The 24,840-nt window shown below is 37.9% G+C and overlaps 1 protein-coding gene across 1 annotated transcript in view; it reads right to left on the bottom strand.

Annotated features, from left to right (window-relative positions):
• Nucleotides 1-24,840, bottom strand: part of Dcc (DCC netrin 1 receptor) — a 1,110,494-nt gene that overhangs the window by 781,831 nt on the left and 303,823 nt on the right. The gene's annotated exons all lie outside the window — the stretch shown is intronic.

Raw genomic sequence — 24,840 nt, 5'->3', positions numbered from 1 at the left:
TTACCCAAATTAACAGAATCTTTTCAGCAAACTCTTACCAGTAAAGTCAACAGGTATTTGTAACTGAAACTAGATAGCTATCTGCTTTTGTATATTCTAATTTATATTTTCTATTCTCTATCACATCAACTCCAGACTCATCAGTCATCATTTCAAAGTATAGAGCCACACTGTATTTAATAAGTCCCTACAACATGCCAGGCTTTGTTCTTAAGCACATGAAGTGAGGAAAGGGCCCAAGGTCCCTAGCCTTACTTAGATTTTGGTCTGTGTAGACTAATAACACACAAGCTTTCTCTGGGATTTGATCAGTTTTTCCCACCTTACTCATGATCTCTCAATATCAACCTTGGCACTATGAATCCCCTATTCTTTTCCATATGCCCAAAGCTTCCCTATTTTTTGAAGATGACCAAAAGAAATGTCCTCCCTGAACTTCTCCTTAAATCCTGGCACTCCCATCACCTTCTGCTTCCTTGAATTTCTATAGCAAATTATCACTTAATTATGAACTATCTCGCTTTTTTCCCCTTAAATTGCTTCATGTGATTTAGTCATATTGCCCCAACAGATGGCAATTTCTTTCAGGTCCAGGTGCCTCCCCAATGTTTAGAAGGCACTCTATAAATGCTTCCCAATTGATGGCTAATAAAGATAAAATGTTTACTTAAATGTCCTTGGCCAAAACTCTGCATTTGAATCTGGAATAATAAGACGAGTTCTGAATTAATATTCTAGGTGCCTAAAGCTGAGCCTAATGTGAATTAAAATTTACATAAATTATTTTAATCAAAATAAATGCACTGTGCCATAATCTTTTCTGTACTTAGGATTTATTGAGGGAGATTAATAAGTTACTGTTGCTTAGTGGAGAAGCTTAGCAATGGGAATGTTAAATATGCCATATTTTTTCATAAGTCCACAATAGGAGCTACTATTACTTCTGCAAGTTCTTTAGATAGAACACTTTAAGTAGTCTAAAGTCTTAGAAAATAATTGGGCTTTAGAGTCAGACATATCTGGGGAAGTCAAACTTCAAAATCACTCTGGGCTTCCATTTTCACAACCATAAAATGAAGATATTGCTATTTGCTTTTCAGTGTTATGGGAAAATAACAATGATGTGCTTCAGTCATGAGTCTCACACTAGATATGCCTATATTACTTCTCTTTTCAGCAAATATTTCTCTAGGAAACATTAAAACTATATTAACCTCAGGGCAAAAATTCACTGTAAATCATTCAATATACAAAAAAAAAAAAACACACAAAATATGTTTAGAAATTTCTTTATCACATGCATTTGACAGTGCTCTAAAGGAAATGGTAAGCAATTTAGACCCGTGGTTTCCTCAGAATTCATTGGATCATGAAACAGCCCTGAATCAGATATGAATCAGAAAAGCTGAGAAAGAACAGTCCAAGACAAGTAAAAAGTCATGAAAATAAAACAATTGTTCTCTGGATTTTGTGTTTCTCATCTTTCTTTGAGTGCAATATCTTTTTTTTTTTTTTTTTCTGGATTCTCAGGCTTCTCTTGAGTAGTCATATGTGTCAACACTGTGCCTCTGTGTCCCATCCACAATACCTGTACATTCTTGAATTCTAAAGTGATTTAAGTTCTAGGTATCATTTCCAATTCCCACAAAACATTTTAGTAGCAATTTTGACTTTAAGTTTTTAATATTTTGTAGTTGTTCGTTGGTTTTAGATGGCTTGCTAACAGTCCATGTTATTGAGAAAAGTCTCAGGATACATCTCAAAGTTGTATGTATATTTGTTACCTAATTTAATTGCAAAAGCATTCATATACTTTCAAAAATATTTAGTTCATATTCCAAGAGAGAAAATAAAGCTGTCTACATATTGCTCGAGCAAATTAGATTAAATGGATGTCTTCATCATAATCAATTTTTAGGATAGGTTTGAGCTACAATACGTTCATTCAAAAAGGAAAATTTGTTGGGCTGGGGTCAGAAGATGTTGGGTCTCGAAAAGTGGCTGCATTAATTGCAGTCAATAGTTAAGAAGAGTGAAAGAAGATGGTGGTCACCCTAAGTTTTGGAAAAGCAACCCCCCAGGAAAGGATCTTGGATGAAACTTCTATTTATTTTTATGCGGTGCTGAGGATCGAACCCAGTGCCTCACACATGCTAGACAAGCACTCTACCACTAAGCCACAGCCCCAGTCCACGATCTTGGATGAACATTGCACAGACGGGCAAGGTGATCCACGTTGTGTGTGACAAGAATGACATTGAGTCAGATTCCACTGACTAGCCAAAACTCTTAAGGGAAAACTGCACAAGGACTGAAGGACTGGAAAAATACAATCAAGGGAAGTTCCCAGTGAGGATTAGTGCGACCACCTCTGCCCAGGACAGAAGTTGATTCATCTCCATCCTTTTTAAATCCACCTCACATAGACACACAATCTTTGAGTGATGTGCAAAGGAGCTCACAGATCATGCTTGATTGATCTGAAACTCCTGCACAGCTCCCAGGAAATAGTAAAAGTTGACCTGTGGTGATAATTAGCTGACCTAATGGACTGCGATACGATTTTCCTCTGGGGTCTTAATTAGCTGTTTCTGGGTTTTGGATACTGTTTTTAGAAGTGTGAGCAGACAAAATAGGGGGAAAGTTACCTCATTCTGAAAACCCCGTTTGGACTAACTCAGTATTACCAGCTACAATTAAGCTTCCTTGATAAGAAAAGGGAAGTGAGAAGTGCCTTAACCTAGGAAAATTCCTTTAAAACTGAGATGTGGTGTGCTATTGGCAGCGGTATGGAATCCTGCTAGAACAGAGGTAGGCAGATAAAGCACATTCTGCCCAGCTACAGGAAAATTCCATATGCTGCTTCCACCCATGATGAGATGTCGCCAAGTTGAGATGTACACGGTGAGATGTAGTCAGTGGATATGACAACCTCAGAGGAGTGAGAGTAGCCTGACCAACAGGAAAGAAGGACATGAAGAGATTAGCATCCAACGCCATCATATTCTTGAAGATATGAAATGATTCCAGAGGTGGCTACAAGAGTAAGCTTCCTAACTTTTGAGGAATAGCTAAATTAAATTACATTGACAGTGTTGACATGAGACACTTAGGGTGGAACACAGATAGTGGGTCTCTAACCCTTTGGATGAAGCCATAATATCCTCCAGGGTGATGGTAATACAAGAACTGTTTATCAGCTCTCATGGAGAAGGCCTGGACTGTGTATCCCACATCCTGACAGAATGAGTCACTTTCCTCTTTTTAATCTCTAGTCACATAGATATCATATCTCATCTCAGGGTGTGAGTGTGAGTGCAGCCTTTGAAACCTCTTCACCTTTCCTCCTTGCCAGATCATGATTTGCAAATAGTACATAGGCAATAAATATTTAAGAAATGAAAGGAATGAAGAAGTAAGGGTCAGAAAAAGGAAGAGAGGGAGGTAGGAGAGTAGAGAGAACCAAAACTACTACTACTATTCTAGTAGTTCCGTGGCTTCTTTTTCATGAAGCTAATGTATCTGTTGGAAGGGAAGTTTCATTTTGATGAGTTGCTTTTCCAACTTATAACATCCATTATATGTAGCTATTAACTATTTCCTTGGGGCCTTGTATGTAACTTGTTCACCCATTTATTCCGTCAGTATTTACCAGGTTCATTCCTTATGCCAGACACATGTCTACAAACTAGTTATAAGTAATAAATATGAGAGACCAGGTCCTTGCTCTCATGTAACTTACATTTTAGTATAAGTTTAGACAGCACATAAGTAAATCAAGGAAGCAGAAAAATATTGAAACTCTACAGAAAAGAACATAAAATGTGCAATGATCTGAATGTTCATTCCATCCCACCCAAATTCATAGGTTGAAACCTGATCACCAAAAAGTTGGTTTTATGAGGTGAGGCTTTGGGAAGTAGTTAGTTGATGGGGGTGGACCCCTAGAGAGCTGACTGGCCCCTGTGATCATTGGAGGACACAGCCACAAAGATACCTTCTCTGAGCCAGAACGTATGTCTTCACCAGAGGCCGAAATTTGGTCTTGGGCTTCCCAGGGCTACGAGAAATACATTTCTGTCATACGTAAGTTTATGGCACTTGGTTATAGTAGACAGGAGGAAAGAGGCAGCGAACGTGTTTATGTATTTGTTAGTGCTCTCTCTCACTCGTTCACTCTCTCCTTATTTATCTCTGACATATTTTCCCTAAAGTTCTGAAAGAACATTTCATCTAGAGCTGCTGGAAGGAATGGCTTGCTATGCAGTTTTGTTAGATCAGTCTGAATGCACTGAGACAAGGTGGCATGACAGAAGGTAACTAAAGGTCAGAGAAGGCCTTTCTCGGAGGATTAGGAGAAGGGCATTTCGGTTAGAAGGAACAAATGTGCAAAAGCCCTAGGGCGAGAACAACTTTGGTTTGTTCAAAGAAAGACACCCCCCAAAAAAAGGGAGTAAAGGAGGGAGGGCAGAGCAAGAAGACCTGGGGAGAGGGATCGGGCACACCATGTTGAGTGCTGAGAGACAATGGAGGGCATTTTACTCTCAGCATTCAGTAGGAAGAGGCACAATATAAATTATGTTTTCAAAAGACTGTGATAGATCGTAAAAAGAATGAATGAATGACAAGATCATTTTGGTAGCCCTGGGGAGAGGTAACAGTGGCGGAGAGGTGAGGGGTGGGCAGAGGACTGCTGAATGTTTTAGATGTGCAGCTTCTCGGGTCACTGATGGCCATGGTGGAAGGGAAATCATAAAAGGAAGCATTAAGAGTTCTAATTGTTTGGTCACTTGTTTTAATTTCAGCTGTTGGTAAATGCAAGCATTTATTTAGAGATTTAAGTAAGACTCAGAAAATTAGATTTGAGAGGAAAGATCAACTTAAATTTGACATAACTTTAAAACTAGTAGATGCTAATTAGGTAGCTGGTATGAACAGGTCGAAAGGTTTGTTTTAGAATTATGTGGAGGGAAGACAGTGATGAAAAGAGATTAAAATATTCATTTTGGATTTGGGGGTCCATGTGACTATCATCCCACCCACTGAAATCTACCTCATATTCTTGGCTTTATATTGTCTTTTAAAAAGAAATGATCAATAGATCAAATTTATAGGCAAGTGTCAACTTAGAAATTGTGAATATTTACTAGAGGCCAAGAAATTCCTCATATACATTCTGAGAGGGTAACAAAAGACAAAAGGAAAGCAAGGACAAACTTAAGCATAGGATAGTAGATAAACTAGCAACTTAAATATACATATTTAGTTTATTAGTGCATTGTCAGAAATATGGATGTGTCTCATTCTGCTGTATCAGAACATACAGTCAATACTATATGCTGCCTGGATTAAGCTGAATGGGTACATGTTTGGCACCAAATCTGTCATCAGAACATATGAAATTAAATCATATCTAAATAGCAAAAGAAAAAAAATTGGAAGTATACATCTACCTGTCATTACTTTGAGGAACAGATGAATATTAAATACTAAGTGATAACCACTAGTAAGATTAGTGATAAAAGTTAGGAAAAGGATTTGAATTTTTGAAATATTCACTTGGCATAAAAACTTAATAAATTCTCTTAGATTATAATTTGTGTCATTAGTGGCATAAGCAGATTAGCCACCTGTACACTAGAAGGCCTTTTAAAAAGATCTTGTTCATAATTTTTTTCTGAATAATTTAAATGCTCTGGAAACTCAGTAAAGAGCAATCCTTGCTTAGCTGTCTCTTGCTTTCATCCCTAGCTTCATCTGGCACCAACCAGATGGATGAGTTTGCCCAACCACTACAAGGGACAGTTGGAACACCCGATTGACTGATGTTATGCAAAATGTCAGAGACTTTTGAATCTGATCTTGGCATAACATGATGGAAATTTTCCAAATCCAAGGATTGCAGAGAGCTGTACAATCAGGACACAAAGGGACTGATGTGTTGCATATTGAATTCAGGCAATGATTACATATAATTGTATCATTACCATCATTACCTAGAGTGAGATTAATGGAAGCAACTATTCAGAAAAACAAGAAAGAAATTAGCTTTGAAGTAGCATAATGAAAGATTTTAATTGTGGGAGAATTCAGTCACATTTTAAAATTACTGGTTGTGATTCCATCAAACTTGCTAACCCCAAATCTTATTCACTGCTTCAATGTGTGTGCTTTATTTCATTTGGCCACACAATGATGAACAAAGGTCAGATATCCATGGAATATAATCTTGCCACAAAGTTAATAAACCAAATCTGTCCAAAATGTTTATTGTAATAAATGGGCAGGAAGAGTCAGAAGAACATCCATTGACAAAGCCAAGGAACGAAGAGTTTCTTGTTTGTTTTTTAATCATTAAAATCAACACGTCAAAGATACAACCCCTGTTAGAAACAAAATAATACACTGCAGAGGAAAACTATACATTTTTTCATATCAAATTAGTAATTAAAGATTCCTAAAAGTTAAGATAGCAATCTTATTCAAATGCATCTATGTGATCTATATAGAATTACACTGGTTGGTTGTTTTTTTTTTTTTTTCACCTGGGGCTGAGTGGCTTTTGCAATAATAAATATAGTAGCCTTGTTACCTTAACAGTGGGGATACATTTCAACTCCCTTAGTGGATACATAAAAATATGGCTAATAACAAACCCTATTAATTCCATTTTTCCTATATATACACACCTATGATATAGCTTAATTTATAAATTAGGCACAGTAAGAGATTAATGCTAATAATAAAATAGACCAATTGTTACACCATATTCCAATCAAAATTATGTGAATGTAGTCTCTTCTCTGTCCCTCTTTCAAAATATATTATGATATTGTACCCACCCTTCTTCCTGTGATGCAATGCCTATATGATGACACAAAATGAGATAAATGAAGTAGACATAGGGACTTAGCATTACGTTACTTCACAAGGGCCACTTAACAGAACATGGCAATACTGTAAGTTGATCTGGTAACCGAGATGACCACCAATTAACTCATGGACAGGTAACATATACAACAGGGATACACCGGACAAAGAAATGATTCACATCCTGGGCAGAAATAACCTAATGGACATGAGATTTCATTGCACTCTTCAGAACAGTGAACAATTTAGAACTTAGGAATTATTTCTAGAATTTCCCAATTAATATTTTTGAACCATGAGTAATTGGAAGGTAATGGAAACCATGGAAAGTAAAACTTAAAATAAGGAGGTCTACTCTCTACATAAGACAGAAGACTTGCTGGTTCCTGACCCAGAACAGGAAGGAATTTCAAGTGGTAGTAGAGAGGCCCCAAATCTTCTGCAAAGGAGTGGGGGTAGTGGAGGGGCCTTGATTCCTGGAGACGCCCTTTCCTCCCCTCCCTGCCACTGAGGATTATTCAAGACTTCAAAAGGGAGTTTTTGAGAGGCAATGGGTAGACTGAGCAACTTTTGACCTGGGAATAGAACTGAACATTTAACTTCATATTTAAACACAGTATTTACATATTGCTAAAATTTAGAGTTTTCTCAGGTGAGTTCAACCAATGTCAATTAATATTAAATCACATTCACCAACTAAGTTACAAAATAAATAACTTTTATTGTGAGTTGCTTTGCATTGCCTCTATGTTTACTCTAGGGACTTAGAAGAATAAGCAACTGCCTATCATGTAGTGAAAACTCCTGTCTGAAAAAAGAGGACTTCTAGTGTTCAACCCACTCACTCTGGAGTAACTACAGCTTACCTGTTATGTGACATAGCACTTTACATATTTAAAGTCTCTTTTATATATCTGTTCTTTACAAGACCTTAAGTGGTAGAAAATCCTGAAATTGTTACCTGATTTAAAGATAAGTCCTAAAACATAAAAGTGGCTTTAGGGCAAGCAAATACATAAAAATCATTTCCTAGTTCAGATTATTTTCAAAAACAGCACTTACTGACACTTAGAACCACATGGAAATAAAGACCAGTTCCAATGATGAAATTTATTCCGATTCAGCCACAGGCCATCTGTGATCTGAACCACCTCATCTCTGCTCAGCAAGTGTGTTCACTCCCTTACTGGTCCTTCACCCCTACTCTACTAGTCTCATCTCCTTTGCACCTGATTGCCAGGATGGTCTTTTCAGCACATGATATTCTGATCATGTCTCCTTTCTACCTGAAACTTTTTAATGATTTAGCACTTGCTCTGAGTGAGAAAGGCTAAAACCCTTCATGCTGCCTACTTGGTTTACATTCCTGTTCAAATGCCACTTACCCTACCAAATATTATTCTCTATAAACTGGCAACTCTTCCTTCTAGTCACTATTCCCCCAATCTGGTTCAGTTTTATCCATAACTCTGTCACCACATGACATCTTCCATATTTATCTGCTTAGTTTCTATTTTCTGTCATTCCAGGAGTTCATCAACTGTATCATCAGAATTACACCTCAGAGCAGGTTCTTGGTGTTTCTTGGGGGTTGGGGGATGGAACCATGAATGCCCTACAATGCTCTGCAGAATCCCATTCCTGCTTATCTTTCCCGTCTCATCTGGGGATGAACATTTTGTTGCTCTTGGTTCCTCAGGTTCATTACCCTTCTTCATTTTCTTTGACCATACTAGACTTCCTCCTATCCCATTGGTTCTGGGCCTAGAATTCATTTACCTCTAAATTCTTCCTCATTTATTTCTTGTTTTTCCCACTAGATTATGTTTCCTCACAGCATGATTTTTTGTTGTTGCTCTGCTTACTTTTGTATCACCAGTGACTGGTCCACAGAGTGAACGTCACTTTGATGTGGTATGCCTGTTTATTTATACCTATACAGGTAATGTATTCTTATTGAATTAAAATCCATTCAACATTTCACATTGACTGGTTCATATTTAAAAGTACCTGCATGAGTAAACGGGGTAAAGCTGGGTAATCTATAAACTGCTCCGCACAGAACCCCATTAGTAAATTGCCCTCTCTATTCTGGCAGTTAGCAATGGCAAGTTTGGTGTGACTTTTACAAAGCTAATATGCTTTTAGTGCAAATTAAGTTACCACATTCTTAGAGCTTCTAGAATAAATCACATCAAAAACATTTATTAACTGCCTAGATTTAAGTGAGAAAATTAACCTTGAAATATTTTATAACAATTGCAGCATGCTCTTAGTAGAAGAAGAATCCATCCAATCAGAAACTGGGAGAGTCAAATTTTCTTGTTAGAAGCTGCACAAAACAGTTACTTATCCTGACTTTCTGTTGTGAAGGACACCCTGAGTCTCCTCACATGGTCTCTAATCATATTACTGAAAACAAGACTCGATTCTGATTCAACTCAAGTGTATTCACTGCTAGTTAACAACTAGTGGGCCTGCACCTGATAGTCCCCAAACTGAGAATCAGCAGCAACTCCTCAATGTGCTGATAATATATGACAAAAGGGACTAATCAGAAGGGCCCCTTGCTTCAAAGAGGCAACAAAGCATGATTTCACCCTAAACCAGTCAATCAGTCAATCAAAACAATTTTCCGACTTCTTCTGAAACATTTTGTTTGATGCTATCCCTATGGAGAATAAGGAATTTCAGTAACATCTATCAAATAAATGAGTGTTCTTAAAAATTTTGGTGTTTGCTACTGACAAATCATTTCCCTGATGCATGGAAACACACCGGCAGATTTGAACTCTGGAAATAGTTGATACATATAAAACAATTCTAAAGATCCAGATAGTAAATGATGATGGAAAGAGGAATGGGATGATGGGAAAAAAAATGGCTTTGGGGTCAAGCTGATCTGGGACTGACATCTGGTTCTTCACTTGCTCACTATGAGCTTAGAAAATACCATTTAACCATCTAGAACTTGGCATTCTTTTCTGTAAAATGGGCCTAATTGGGTATCCAAATCATATCGTTGTGGTAGAAATTACATATGTGCTGATGTAAGTTGAAGGGAGGGTCTAAAGACTGGCATGAGAAGAAGTTATTTCTGATTTTTGGGGGACATCAGGCACTCTGGTTGGTCCCATGTAAAAACTAAATGGTATTTTCCTCCTGTCAGAATTCATCTAAAAGGGCTCTTCCTCATGCTATATGTGCTAGACAAAGGCTGAAGCTATGGAAGATATTTAGTAGATACAGGTTGGGAAAGGAAGTGTAGCACAAGAAGATTCATTTCCTTTAGCAGTGTCAAGGACCAGAACAATGAACCAGGCCACCGTCACCATGAAGGCATGGCAAGCAGCTCCCTCTGTGCCTGGTAGGATTTGCAAGTCCACTTATGTATGCAGACAACGTTTAATAAGCTTGTACCATGTGCAAGGCACAGCGGGTTCCATGGGAATAATGTAAGACCAAGCTTTATGTCCCTTCCTTGATGGAGCTAAGAGTATAATGATGGAGAAAGTATTAATCTTGATTAAAGTATGAAATGACACTGTCTAATATATAATTACAAATTGAGACCAGCCTCCTGAAGGGCAGGAACTGAGAGAATATAGGACAAAGGACCCATTTAGATAAAGAAATCCAGGAAGGATTCTGTCTAGAATAGTCCTTTGTGTTAATGGAGAGGGAACTCATTCGGAGAACCAGGAAAGACCACCAGCCTTCTCTTCCAGGAAACACCTCCATCTTTAAAGCAGAGTTCCTAGATGTCACTTGATCCCCCTGAGCCTACTTGGTTGCTTCCTTCTCTGGGCCCCACAGACACTGCCTATGAAGCTCAGCTTCAAATCCGCCACAGTGTAAGCATCTGTTTGTATCCCCCATGTGTAGGCCAGGAGACCATGTCCTTTCCTGTAATACCACTGCTGATTCCCAAGAACCCAGAGGGCACCCGGGAAAAGTTTCATGAATGAATCTATACCTGTCTAACCCTCTCACAATGCCTAATCATTTATTTTAATTAAGAGTTAGGCTATTGGAAGAGTAGTGTTGTTTTGTTTTTACACTAATCACTTGATTTTCTATTGTAGACACAGTATTGTTTACACGAAATAACAAAGATTTTTTTTTAAAAGCTATTAAATGCAGGGCATTAGAAATCAACACTTCAGTTTACCTAACTAGTGAGATGAACTTTAATAGCCTCGAAAGATTCAAATGGGACAGAATCCTTGACAACAAAGTTTTGATTCAGGGAAGTAATACCGCTACACAATTTTGTAGTAATAACTAAGCAAGACTTATGGATTCTTTACAGCAGTGATTAAACTGAAACTGCCAGGAAGTTCCATAAGGCTAAGTGGTACTTTGTCATGCAATGATAATTCTGTTTGGTTCAGCAAAAATGCAAAGAATTCCAGAGGACGACTCTCCTTTGCAGGTTCGTGCATTTCTGCTTAATCAGAGATACACACCACGGGTCCTGCTTCCTTCATAGCATTCTGTAACCTAGCAACCAGCATGTCCAGGCATTACAAAGATGGGGGCTTTATGAATATATAGCCTCACTCTCTTTTCACAAAAGATGAGAGAAAATGCGGTGGGGAAAACAACTACAAGTCATCAGCAACAAAAAATGATAACTTCTGAAAGTTTGCTTGAGAAAGAGCACATTATTCAAAAAAACTGTAAAGCTGATCTGCATGTCATCTCTCTATCCTACTAGCACTTCCAGGAAGCCACACTTTCAGGTTGTTTTTAATATCTAAGGCTCAAAATCATAATACTCGTAAACTTAGAATGGTGATTATGATAATCAAATCTTTCCTATTCCCATTCATCAAATGTTGCTTTTTGTAGTGGAATTCCTTTGCTTTTATTTCCATATAATATTTAGGTAACAGAAATTGTTATGTCCTAGGGGAAAATAATGATTCAAAGCTTTATCCTTGGTCTACTACCAAACTTTTCAGTTGATCTTATACTCTGAGGTCAATATGGATTTTTTCATTTAAAAATTTAGAGGGAAGAGAGGATGCAATAAAGCAAGAAACAGCAAAAGCTGAAGTCTGGAAGCAAGGTGCCTGCTGTCCAACATGGAGAAGAGCAAGTGGCTCTGATGCCAGCTGGCAAATTTAACAATAGAATCATTGATGAAAGAATGGGCAAAAAGGAGAGGGGGAATGAAAGGAGAGGGAAGGAACAAAGTGTGAGAGTCACAGGGTAAAAACAGAAAGGGGGGTGTTGGAGGCACTGGGCAGAAGGGGTTTCCTGGTGAAAAGGTTAATTAAATCTTCGAGGGCATGCGATTCTTAAAGAACTACTCTTCTGACTATGTGTGTGCAGACTCGCGTGTTCTTTGTAAACACACAGAGATGATAATGATTTTCTCCTGACATTCTTTTTACGCTGATGCTTCAGAGCATTTTTAAATGAGGACGATAATTTTTGTGTTTTAAGCTTCTTGCCTGGAGAACAGAAAGAACATTAACACCACTGACCTGCAAATAAATCTTAGGAGCCTGAGTTTGTTTTCTTTTCATTTTTCTGCTTTAGTCTCTCCAAATTTTTAAAATCAACAACAAAAAACAACCTTACATCCCTATTAAAATTAATGGCAAAATGAATGAACTCTAACAAACAATAGAAGTGATAACCCCAGAGGGCTGAGGAGCTTCAATACTACTCCAAAGAACATGAGGCTGATTTCAAAGCTGAAGAAATGATTATAGATCATCCCAGGAGGACGCCAACCAATAAGATGGTAGCAGTGCTATTTGTTTTCTGCCTTTTGTGCGTTTCTTAACACTAATCTCACATGCTGTCACATAGATACCAGCAGCCGAGGGCAGGTGGGAGGCCTGGGGAGAGAGGGTGGAGTTTTTGATGACAGCTGAAAGGGCAAATGCTGATCAGTACAATCAAGAACAGGATCCATTCAGGCTTGATGGTGTCTCCATCCCTGTGGCCCTTGCGTGCCTATCTGTGCAGTCTATGTGCACTCAAATTGCAAGATGACACATGCAGTAAATGCCATCCTTTTGTTTGTTTGTTTGTTTGTTCTGTATTTAGCCTTAGCCTTGACTTTTAAAAGCATTTGATCTATTTGTTTTCAGAATCCTGAGGTATTCCAAAATAATTGTACTTGATCAGGTTACAAGTTGTAGAAGAAAAAGTATTAATATACTTGCTCAATGAGAAACCGGCCTATCTAGACCCTCCTGTGCTTAAATAGAATCCTTTCATGTGGAAAATCAGAAACAACAGAGTGTGGCAACTCCTTCAGGAAGGGATGTTTTTTCTCTTCCATTTTGTCAGAAAGTAAATATGTGTGTGTGTGTGAGAGAGAGAGAGAGAGAGAGAGAAAGAGAGAGAGAGAGAGAGAGAGAGAGAGAGAGGAGGAATCTGTTGCTTACATTTCATTCTGCTCTCAAGTCTTATGAGAAGTTGCCAATGGTTTCATCTCCACAGAAAAGCATTTCTCCCTTCTTGACCAGTAAGAGATGTTATTAGTTTGTGAAAACAGGGCACTTATAAGTGGAATGAAAATAATAATAACAAAAATGGAGTAGTCACAAAACCCAGGATAGCAGGACATCGCATAGTAACTACCAGAGTCATGCTCACTGTTGCCTGGCCTATGTGGACTCTTCTGAGAACACTGAACCTTTGAACAGAATCAAGAACAGGCATTCTAATACTCTGCTTCCTTTTTTATTTTATTTGTGCGTCCACTTGCTTTCCCAAATTATGGGCAAAATTAGTTTTAGCATTAGTGAATTACTCTGGTGATACCACTTTGATGAAAGGATAGGCGATATTTGTGACTGAAGAATTCATTTAAAGACAAAAGTTTAAAACTTCTGCACTAAGAAATAAAAATTAAAAGCCATTCCATAAATTAAATGCATTATGTCATGTCTGTTGCAAAATGTTGGCTGAATTTATTTGCTGTTGCCTTTTCTCTGTTTCTCTGAGTTCTTTGTGCTACATTAAAAAACTATTAGAGGATGTACTATGTTCAAGTTTCTATAATAAGAGCATAAATAAACAAAGATACCAAAAATGCTGTCTCTATCCTCAAGGCATTTGCAATAGTGTTAAAACAATAAAATTTATAACTCTCAAATGGCTTAAATTTAAGGCAGCAGGAAATCGACCTCTAGGAAGATTGTTGGGTGAGAAAAATAGGTCTGGCTCTATCTTCTGAGCTGGGTGAATTAAGGTCCATCAGCTGCTAAAAGAAAGTAAAATCAAGAGAAAGTAGAAAACACAAAACCAAGTTGTCTTGGACCTCACTTTGTATTTGGCAGTGGCTGGGCCTAACTTGCCTCTGCTCCTAGGCTCCCACAGAGATCTATGACTGCTCATGGAAAGACTTATCCTACTTTTACTTACTTGTAAAACAAATGAACAACAAACAAATAATAATCACAAACCATAAAACAAAATATATCATTTCTTAGGAGCCAGGACTTGTTTATAAAAATTTCTGAGATATGAGTCAGACACTGTGCATATAAGTCATTTACAAATGTGTTAATTACTAGAGAATACAGCTTAATACAATATAGAATAAAGCACTTATTTGTTTGATTTTCTATTACTATCAAAAATAATTATCCTAAAATATTAGTAGACAATATTTATTAAGCATTTGCCATATGACATGTGCTTTATAGAATACTTCATCCTACTCAATTTAATCCTCTCTAAGCCCCATATGCAACTATCACTATTGCCACTTACAGATAAATAAACAAGCTCTGAATGGTTAAACCCAAAAGTATATAAATAATAGAATTGGAATTTGAACACATTTCTGCCTCTGACTGTGTAGTCTCTCTGCTATTAACTACAGCTTCTGCTAACTCTTCCACTGTTGGATCTAACTTAAATAAGTATCTAGCTTGTTCTTCTAAATAATGAGTTGGTGAAAGATAAGTTATAAACAAATACTAACAAATATATCACAGGATTTTTGGGGTTGAGTAATATTTAAAGGTCACTGTTCACCTTCAATTGATAGGTAATTAAACTAAGGCCAAGAAAGGGTAAATCATTTAATGAAGTTTAGCCACCTGCACAAAGATCTGAATGTGGTACCCAATGTGGTACCCAAGCTGACCCCAATTCCATTCCAGGCCTTTTTTTATTTCTCCAATACAATTAAACTAATAGAATGCCAAAGAAAGAATATGTTTCAATGAACTTGCTAATTACCTAAAAGGTAAAACAGTAAGCTCCTTCTATTCAATTCCTATTGCTGAAAACCTTTCTAAGGTTTGAGTTCAATCTGCTTCAATAAACACAGGGTAAGAACAAAATCTCTCTCCTGGCTTCAATATAGTACAGTGGAGATGGCACTGAAGCAGGATTTATGGGGTTCTACTGTCAACTTGGTCATTTCATGTGCAAAATGTAATGTTCCAGGAAACCCCCCTAGGGAATCAGACCTTCCAATATTCACTCCCTTGTATGGTTCCTGTGATAGGATTCCATGTGTCAATGTAATGGGGCTGTGAGGTACCCAGGGATCTGGCACTATTTCCGGATGTATCTGTGAAGGTGTCAAATGTTAGCATTCAAATTGGATTGACTAAAGCAGATCACCCTCCCCAATGTGGTCGGTCATCATCCAATCTGTTGAAGACCTGAACAGAATTTTAAAAAGTAGACACAGATTCAATTTTATTTCTATCTGACAGCCTGAGTTGAAACATTAATGTTTTTCTGCCCTTAGTGCTCCTGGGTTTTCAGGTCTTCAGACTTGGACTGGAACCTAAACCACTAGCTCTCCTGGGTCTCCAGCTTGCGGATATCAGATCATGGAGCTTCTCAGCCTCTGCAACTGCAGATGCCAACACTTTATAATAAGTCTCTTCACTATGAGATTGTGTGCTACTGGAGAACCCTGACTCATACAATAACTTCTTCACTGACTTTGAACTTGGTCATTTGATTTGCTTTGGTCAGCAGTGAATCAGGAAGTGTGGCACCAGCACATGGGGGGAAATTGTGGTAGCCATGTGGACGAGCCCAGAGTAGCCTCCTTGAACATGAACGATCACAGGTGTGACATGCCCCTCTGCCCAGTCATTGCCACTGCAGCTGGGTCAGTCCTCAGCTGTGAAGCTCAGAACCCACTTCTTCCAAGCACCTGGTGGAGGCACCAATAACTATGAATATTAAAGATTTAAAAAAAAAACTTAAGGTAAAAGAGTTTTCTCAGTCTTGCTCTGCTCACTTTCAAGAGGACTATATTCCTTCTTAAAGGTCTTGAACCATCAGTGAAAGATTAGCGATGCAATCTAAATCTGACCACAACTTGCACCCAGCCATGCTGGTTTACCCAGATTCTAAAAGGGCAAATCTCCTCCATCCTCTGAGAGTGACATACATGTTGTGATTCACTTCCAAAGGAGAGAGGATGGGAAAAAAACTTTATGTGGAGAAACTTGGCCAACACTTTGATGGCCAGGTGATGGAAGTCAACATCCTGTAATAGGTCATGAGGCTATCAGTACTCCTGTTGTGAGGTCACAAGTACACTTCATGTCTCCTGTCATCCTCAGAAAGCATAAACTCAGTCTAACATGAGGTCAACATCAAATAATCCAAAATTGCAAGACATTCTACAAAAATCCCTGACTGAGACCCCTCAAAACCATCAAGGTCATAACACAAAAAGACTGAGAGATTATCAATGATCAGAGGAGGCTACAGGGGCATGGCAAATAAATGCAAACGTGAGATTCTAGATTCCATTTTAAAGAGATAGAGAACATTAATGAAAAATCCAGCAAAATCCAAATAAAATTTCAAGTTTAGTTTAAAATGGGAAGAGCTTTTACCATATAAAAGATACTGCTTTCTACCCATACAAAATAAATTCCTTAAAATGCATTATCTTACAGCTAAATGAGCATCTCTGCAAGATTTAATGACTTATCTAGATACAAACTAAACTTTAAGTGGAACTCTTGTTGAATCTAAGGTTTTCTTTAAAGTGAGGTTGATGGGGGAGGGTAAACAGGAGAGGAAAGAGGGAAAGAGGAAAGAATAAAAAATGAAGTGATTTTGTGTTTTCACCATCTTTTTCAATATCTGGGGAGATTTTTTCATAACAATTAGAATACACAGAGAAAAACCACGTACTGTAGAGTTGGTCGAAAAATTTAGAGTTAGCTTCTAGCTATTGACATCTTGTGATGATAATAATGTAAATTAAAGTGTAACACACATATATACCCATGCCACTTTAAATAAAACTATTTAAAATGAATCTTCATCTTAAAATGTTTTTATTATATATGCTTAAGTTAGTTTTAACAAATCAGAAGTCTTGTAATATCCATGTTCTGTACTAATCCTTTGCTATCCTGAAGCATAAAAATAGTTGAAGTATTGCTATTTTCTTATTTTGCACACGATGATTAATATTGGGCAGTGTTCATTAATAATATTGATTTATCTACACTAATTTAACAAAATTATCTGGCACAGAGATGGGGAGAATTAAAAAATTTGCAAAGGTCTACATGAATAAAAGCTTGCACTTTGACAAAAAAGTGCATCTGGCTCTTTAAATATTCATGAAAATAATACTATAAGGCCTCTGCTCTGTGGGGTATTTACTCCCTTTTCAACAGTTTAGTCCTGCAAATGTGGTGGGGAAAAGGTTGGCATATGATGCTGAATAATGCTATTGTGATGGGGAGAAAGAGCTTCTGATGGGAAATGACATCATCTATGCCTTTTGGTTTTTTTAAGGGCACACTAGAAAGAGATCAGGAAGTGTTCCCCGGCAAATAACATAGGAATAAACTAACAATGGGAGGGAGCAAAGGCAGACAACCAGGAGGGATGTGCTAATTCCAGATATGTCACTTTCAGAATTGTCACCCTCTCAGCCATGTGTTCCTTCTGAGGCATGACAGTGATTCTCCAAAAGCCTCCAGTGGTGTGAATAGTGATCAACTTGGAATATCCATTGCCCTAGATCAGGAAGAACTCATGTTTGAGGACTGAGCATCTATTTTGCTGAGATCCCAACTTTGAATCTAAGGATGATTATCTTAAGTCTCCCCAGCAGGGGTCACTAAGCTAATGATAAGTATAAGCTCTGTTATGATATATAATCACTGCTTCCATTGACAGCATGAGGGGAAAGAAAGTGAGATGCCAAAAACCTGCTGGGGATGCTTTGGATGGAAACAAAATACTTCTCAGCAAGAACAACAGTATTCAGTAGAGTCAGAACAGAACAGTTGCACTTGAGTCTAATATTTATAGAGAGGGCCACAGCAAAGAGCCTGGCAGCTTTTAGAGTTCTGTATAGATAAATTGGGTCTAATAATTTACTACCATGACTGTAAATAGGGAAGAGACTGAAAATGGATAATTCATGATTTTTCAACCATGAATTTGCTTGACTTTCTACTTAAATAATGTGTCTATAATAGAGGCAATGAGGCTTCCTCTGGACACCCACTGGGGTCACTAAGGACTTAGTATCCTCCATCAGTCTTTGTTTCCAGCAATAGTGTTGGTCACCTTGCTCTGGTATTCTCTCTTATCCTCTGTCCTCTCTGCTCTGGAACATTTGGGCTTTGAATAGGTAACACTGATTTTGGACAGTAAGAGTAAAGATCTGAGACCTTTCAGTTGAATATACAAATGCACTTTCTGGGAGTCAGCCCCAAACCAGTTTCTAAAATTGGAAAGACAGGATGGATTCAATGGGTTGTGTCCCTTTGTCAGCCAATAAATTCAAGGTCTTGACCAGGGCCTGCAAGGGCTCAGCGATCCAGCCCCTCCCACCTTCCCCAGCTTGCTCTCCTTGCTGCAGGACACTGGTTCTTCAATGTTTGAAGAATACACCAAGCACTCTTCCCTGAGCCTTGGGTCGGCTCTTCCCTCTCAGGAAACACTCTTCCCTCGGACATTCGGGTAGGTAGTTTCTGCCCCTCTTTAGTTTTCTCTTTGTTGTTTTGAGAAGGAAACCCTCCCTGACCATTGAACTTAGTGTGTCTGCTAAGTTCTCAATTTACTTAAAATACTTCACTTTTCTTCAAAGTGCTTCTTGATACTTACATTACTGTCTGGTTTTAGTTGCTCTTTATTATCTATGGTCCTCCACCATAATAGTAAGCCCCACAAAGGTGAACATTTTATTTGATTTGTGTTCTGCTAAAAGTCCACCATTGGGAACCATACCTAATATAGTGGTAGCTCAATAAATATTTCCAAATAAATAAATAAATAAATGACCGAACAATCTATGTACCATATATTCCCCAATATGGAGGGTAACAGAAGACAGATGAGACATGGACTATGACCAGAGGCATTTATATCTAGTTGAAGAGATAAGAGTTGAACACAAAATAATTTCTTATCCCTCTACAGCTTACTTAAATCAAACCAACTAACAATATCAGAAAGATGAACTGTTCTCCATTTATAGAAATATAAACATTCTGTAAGAACCTCTGGCAAACTGATCAGACATTGGGAATATTTGTTTTAACTATACTTTCTATTATTTAAGAAGCTCACAAAGAAAAAAAATATACTCTGCCAGGCGTGGCACATACCTATAATCCTAGAGGCTTGGGAGGCTGAGGCAGGATTTGAACTTGGCTTTCAAGTTCAAAGCCAACCTCAGCAACCTAGGGAGGACCTAAGCAACTTAGCAAGACCCTTCCCAAAATTTTTCAAAATGGGGGAAGGGTGCTGGGTATGTGGCTTGGTGACTAAGAGCCCCTGGGTTCAATCCCTAGTAACCAAGAAAGAAAAAGACTGAACTCAGCTTCACTCTCAAAGACAGATTTTGGGACTGGGCAGCTCACTGTTCTAAAACCACATGGAATTTCTTAGACTGTTCTTATTACATTTTTCTATTTAAACTTTCATCTAAAAATTCATAGCACAGACTAACACATCAGACACTTTCAAGATGAGAAATCTTTTTGTGAACTAACAGCACTTAATTAAAATTTTTCTTTGCCTCTTTCCCTTTTTCAGTTATCACAAAAATATAGCCTGAGTAGATGTGAAAATGACCTTTATTTTTACCTTCAGTCTATGAATCAGAGTTTTAATATCTAAAATCAGTGAGATTACTTATTCTCCCAAACTTCAAATTAAGTATTTAATCCTGTCTCATTTTGGATATAATTGAAAATAAAAACAAGGGAGGGGCCCCTGCTCTCTGCAATTTTCAGATCTGTGAGATTCACTAAAACTGCAGAATTTTACTTCCTTTCCATTCTCTATACAATCTCCATCCCAACAATAAGTATTTAATTGATGCAAATATCCTGCTTGACTTTCCAGGAAGTTGCCAACCTTATGTTCTCATTCCTGCTTTGATAGATTCATTCATTTCTCCCCACATGTTCCAAAAAGAAAAATAGTGGGGAAAAGTAAGGGGTTAAAGAAGACACCCCGTAATGAAAGTGTGCAGTAGCTGACATGCCTTCCTTCTTTGTTTGATCACACTGGCACACGCAGCGTGGGCATTCATTGTTCACCCTGAAGTGGTTTTCATTGTTCCACCAGCCTCTACCAAGGCCCACTGACAGATGACCTATCAATGCTTCCTCCTTTGTCTTCCAACCTCCTTGCCACCCCTCATTTCTTCTTCTTCTTGTTTTGAAAAGACACAATCTGCTCACCCTCTGGCTCTTCCTTCTCCAGGGGCAGCAGTTGGTAGGCCAGGGCCCTCCCCAAGCCAGGGGCTGTTGTGCAGAGCGTGACCAGATCCCAATTATCTAAGGAGAACCAGTGCATAAATTAGTAGATAGTGTTTCTAAAGCTGTCAGGGATAAATTATTCTTGTTTTCTGAAGCTGTCATAGGGAAGAAGGGGGATTCGAAGATGAGATCTGACACCCCTGTTGTCCTTGAAGACAAAGAGGCCCGAAAGTCTCCTGCCAGGGCCTCAGCCAGAAATTGGCTTATGACAGACCAAACTTAGAACAGAGTTTGAGGAAACAGAATAGAACTAGTGCTGTGGTTAGAAGGCAAGTTGAATTTCAGAGTGGATTACATGGCATCTATCAATAATAGTAACTCTTGCATGAATCACCTGGAAGCTCTAAGCTGAGGCAGCTTGGATGCCATTGTAGCAGGTGTACCCATAGGAACTCCACTCTGTGGTGGGACTGTCAAAATTGCCATGGCTATGGGGAGACTGCTAGGCCAGAGTGATGAACCCTGAGCTTCTTTGGACCTGACTGAAGACTCGTGTTCATATTTACATGATTTCCCAAGATAAAATTTTAAAGATATTCCATCAAAATTGTTATCTTTTTGGAAGAAAAAAAAAATTGTCCTCTTGGAAGAAAATAAATGTCCCATTTTATATGTGAGCTCTTCAAATTATAAGCATAGCTCATCCTCAAAGCAAACTTCTGTGGAGTAGATCCTCCTCAAAGGCAGCAGAAGTGACATGTCATCATCTATGGGTGGCGAGGTACTAACGAGTTATTTCCTACAGACAAATTAATTCTGTGCTTTCCAAATTTGTGTGAAATTTTGTCAAAATACAATGACTTGAACTAAGCAAAAGTACTGCTAACAAGAGATAAAAATGAAATAAAATTTCAAATTGCATTACATATTTGATTGACAGAAACAGGAGTCGTAAATATTTTCCTTTCTCTACCATTTCTTTTTAAATGATGACTCTCAGCTTTGCTCTATTTCAAATGGATGTAAATATGAATACAAGTTCTTTAAGAGAGGAAATTACAGTACTGCCATTTGTTTACCAAAACTGAAGATCAATTATTGTGTTTTTTAGCATCAGATCCTATAAATATTAGGTTTTGTGCTTACATACCAGAAAAGCAAATTCTACGTTGCTAGTCTGTGTAACTGTCTTTCATTTTCCTTATGTGGAAACTTCACCATGTTTTCAAATGTTAGAGAATTTGATACAAATGAAGTGTATAAACATTTTTAAACTGACAGTGAATAAATCTGAGTAGCTGAACTTCTAAGAAACAGCACCTTTGATTGAATTTGAGATCCTTTAAAAAATGCAGGCATTGCATATAAAGCATTGGTTTCAGGGCAGGAAAAGAAATTGCTCCCCGCCACCCCCGTATAAATGAGAAATGCTGTCCACTGCTTTTAGTTCAAATCAGAAATTCTGCTGTGACTTCCTAAACCTGAAGCTTGTAGTTATCTATAATTACCAAACTATCACCGAGGCATAAGCTACTTTATCCCTCCACTCGATATTGCTGCATCACTGAAAATATGTAACTATTGTTTTTCAATAGATGGTATAAATCAGGCTCCCATTAAACAGTTACAATTCACTAACTTCTGGATGACATCCAAACTCTTCAAGCACATCTGCTCCACACACCAGCAAAATGTACAGCAACTAGTGCAGCACAATTCAACATAACAATTTAAATATTTTATATAATTAATGATATGTAATTAAACTTAATGTAATTACATTTGGGTTCTCTGAGGTAACTATTTTACAATTAGTGTTTCATCAACAAATAGCTTTTCCAAAGCATAGCACAGCTCTTTCTATAGGAGCAAACCATGCCCAGACGTGTCCCTGTTAAAGTAAATAAATCATAGAGCAAAACCAAACATTTTAATCCATCAGCCCTCAGCTTTTGAGTATGTTAGAAACAAGAGGCCATAGAATTCCAAAACCACACATCGATCTAGATGTTTGTGGCTTTGCCTCCAACCTGCTGGAAATGAGAAAGGGCTCAAGACCAGGAGATGGTCTCTCTGATAACTACAAACAGTCAATGACCAAGTGGCCCACAAAGAGATGACATGACATTCTGTAGTCATAATCCAACTGGACCAGTGTGCTCATCTACTGACCTGCCTCACTTCTGGGGATCAGGGTTGGATGTGGGAATTGTGGAGAGACAACATCTGAGAAGCCATTCTGCTTTCAGTGTTTGAGGGCACAAGTACACACCCCTGTGGGGACTGTATCTCTGTGGAGTCATTTCAAAATCCTGCTTCAATTAAATTCATGGCCACGTCTCAGAGAAAGATAGTGTCACCAGGACTTTTATTTTGAGACATTGGGATCACTGAACTGATCTGTGGAACAGAAAGATGATTTCAATACCATTGCCCAAGATTTGCTTGAGTTTAAAAGAACAGTAGTTAATAGTGATCTCCTTAGCACTCAGAAGAGTAGCTGTCTGGACCAGCTATCCAATTTAGTCCTCCAAAGTCCATTATATTTCTGGCAGGAATCTAAATGTTTTTTCTACCCATTGTTTCTCAAAGTAATTTCATCTTCTCTGCCTTGTTTGTGTCCAAGGTTAAGTTCCTCTTATTTCTTTCCTTTAAGGATTTTTAATAGCAGAAAATATGATATGTTTACAGTAATTATCAAATTAAACTTCCAGGTTATAATCATAAAACAAACATCTCCTGACACAGGCCTACTCAGTTAAAAATAATAGCTTTGAGGAGTGTCCACTCTTAACTGTTATCAATTCTTTTTTCAAAATAAAATGTTTATTTCTTGATCTTATTTTTCAATTTAAACACTGTTAAATGCATTTCTACTATAGGAAATGAGAATGTAACTCTCTCCCCCATCTGGAACATTCTTTCCCTTTCATTGTCTTCCAATACTGATGTAGCAAGTTTTTAAAGAAAATGATATTCATTAATATGATTGTGTTTCTTGTAAAGACACATAGCATACAATAATAAAACATCTTTTTGTACTCAAAATTTTTTATTTTAGCTAGGGTTAATCTTTTTATTTCCCTAATTGTCTATATATTTATCAGTAATTAATAACCCAAATGGTCCTACAAAACTGCAGTATTTTTCCCAGTGAAGGTGAATACAGTATGGACCATCTTATGGTCCTTTTCTCTTGGAGCCTCTACCATCTCACTCCAGTCTCAGCAACCTGTTTTCTAGAAGCTTCCATTCTAGCATCATCTTGAGGATTCCCTTTTCCTCTTTTCTACAGAAGATCATTATTGGTTCTCTCCCATTTTGCTAAAAGCACATGCTCAAGTAGCTTCCTGAGAAGAGTTACATAGGAGGTAAATGTTCTGAGACCTTCAAGTTAGAAAAAGTCCAGACACTTGTTTAAAAGTTGGCTGTATACAGAACGTCACTTTGAAAATCATTTCTTCTAATATAATGAATGTGTTCTTCCATTGTCTTGGTTTGAGTAGCATTGCTATTGAGAGGTGTTAAGTCCACTCTGATTCCTCCCTGTTTGTATGTGAAAGTTATGGTCTAAATGTTTGTGTCTCCCCAAAACTCAAATGTGGAAATCCTAGCCCCTAAATTGATGGAATTTGCAGGTTGGTACTGTGATTAGTTGTTGGGTCAGGAGGCAGAGGCCACATGAATGGGATTGGTGTCTGCTGAAAGAGACTCCAGAGAGCTGCCTTATTCATTATGAAGCAGAAAGCAGACCCTCATCAGAGAGAGAATCTGCTGTCACCTTGATCCAAGAATTTCGCCTACAGAACTATGAAGAACAAAATTGTGTTTATGAGCCACCCAGTCTATGGTATTTTTACAACAGCCAAAATGGACTAAGAGAACATGAGATCCAGACAACCTTCCTTGACATGTTTGTTCCTGACATATTTTACCTAAGTTTCTGAAATGTCTTCATGTCACTTGGGGTGGATCTTTTTCACTTGTTGTGCTGGGAACTCACTATGTTGAGCCCTTTCAAAGGACACTTATGTTCATATACTATTTCCATCATCATCTCTTCCTCCTGCTTTTTGATTTGTCTTATAGGAACCACTCTATTCAGATGTTGAATCTCTTACAAGAGTGGTTCTCCAAGTCCATTTCGTAGACCAGCATCATTACAGTAATTTGCATTCTCAAATCCAACACCTTATGAATCAGAAACTCCAGAGCTACATCCAGAAGTCTGTGTTATAATAAAGACCTCCAGGTAAGTCTGATGCAAGAAAAAATT

The sequence above is a fragment of the Sciurus carolinensis genome, chromosome 15 (genome assembly GCF_902686445.1).
Source record: "Sciurus carolinensis chromosome 15, mSciCar1.2, whole genome shotgun sequence".
Classification (NCBI taxonomy): domain Eukaryota; kingdom Metazoa; phylum Chordata; class Mammalia; order Rodentia; family Sciuridae; genus Sciurus; species Sciurus carolinensis.
Note: the sequence above shows the minus strand (reverse complement) of the source record. Positions and strands in the feature narration are given on the sequence as shown.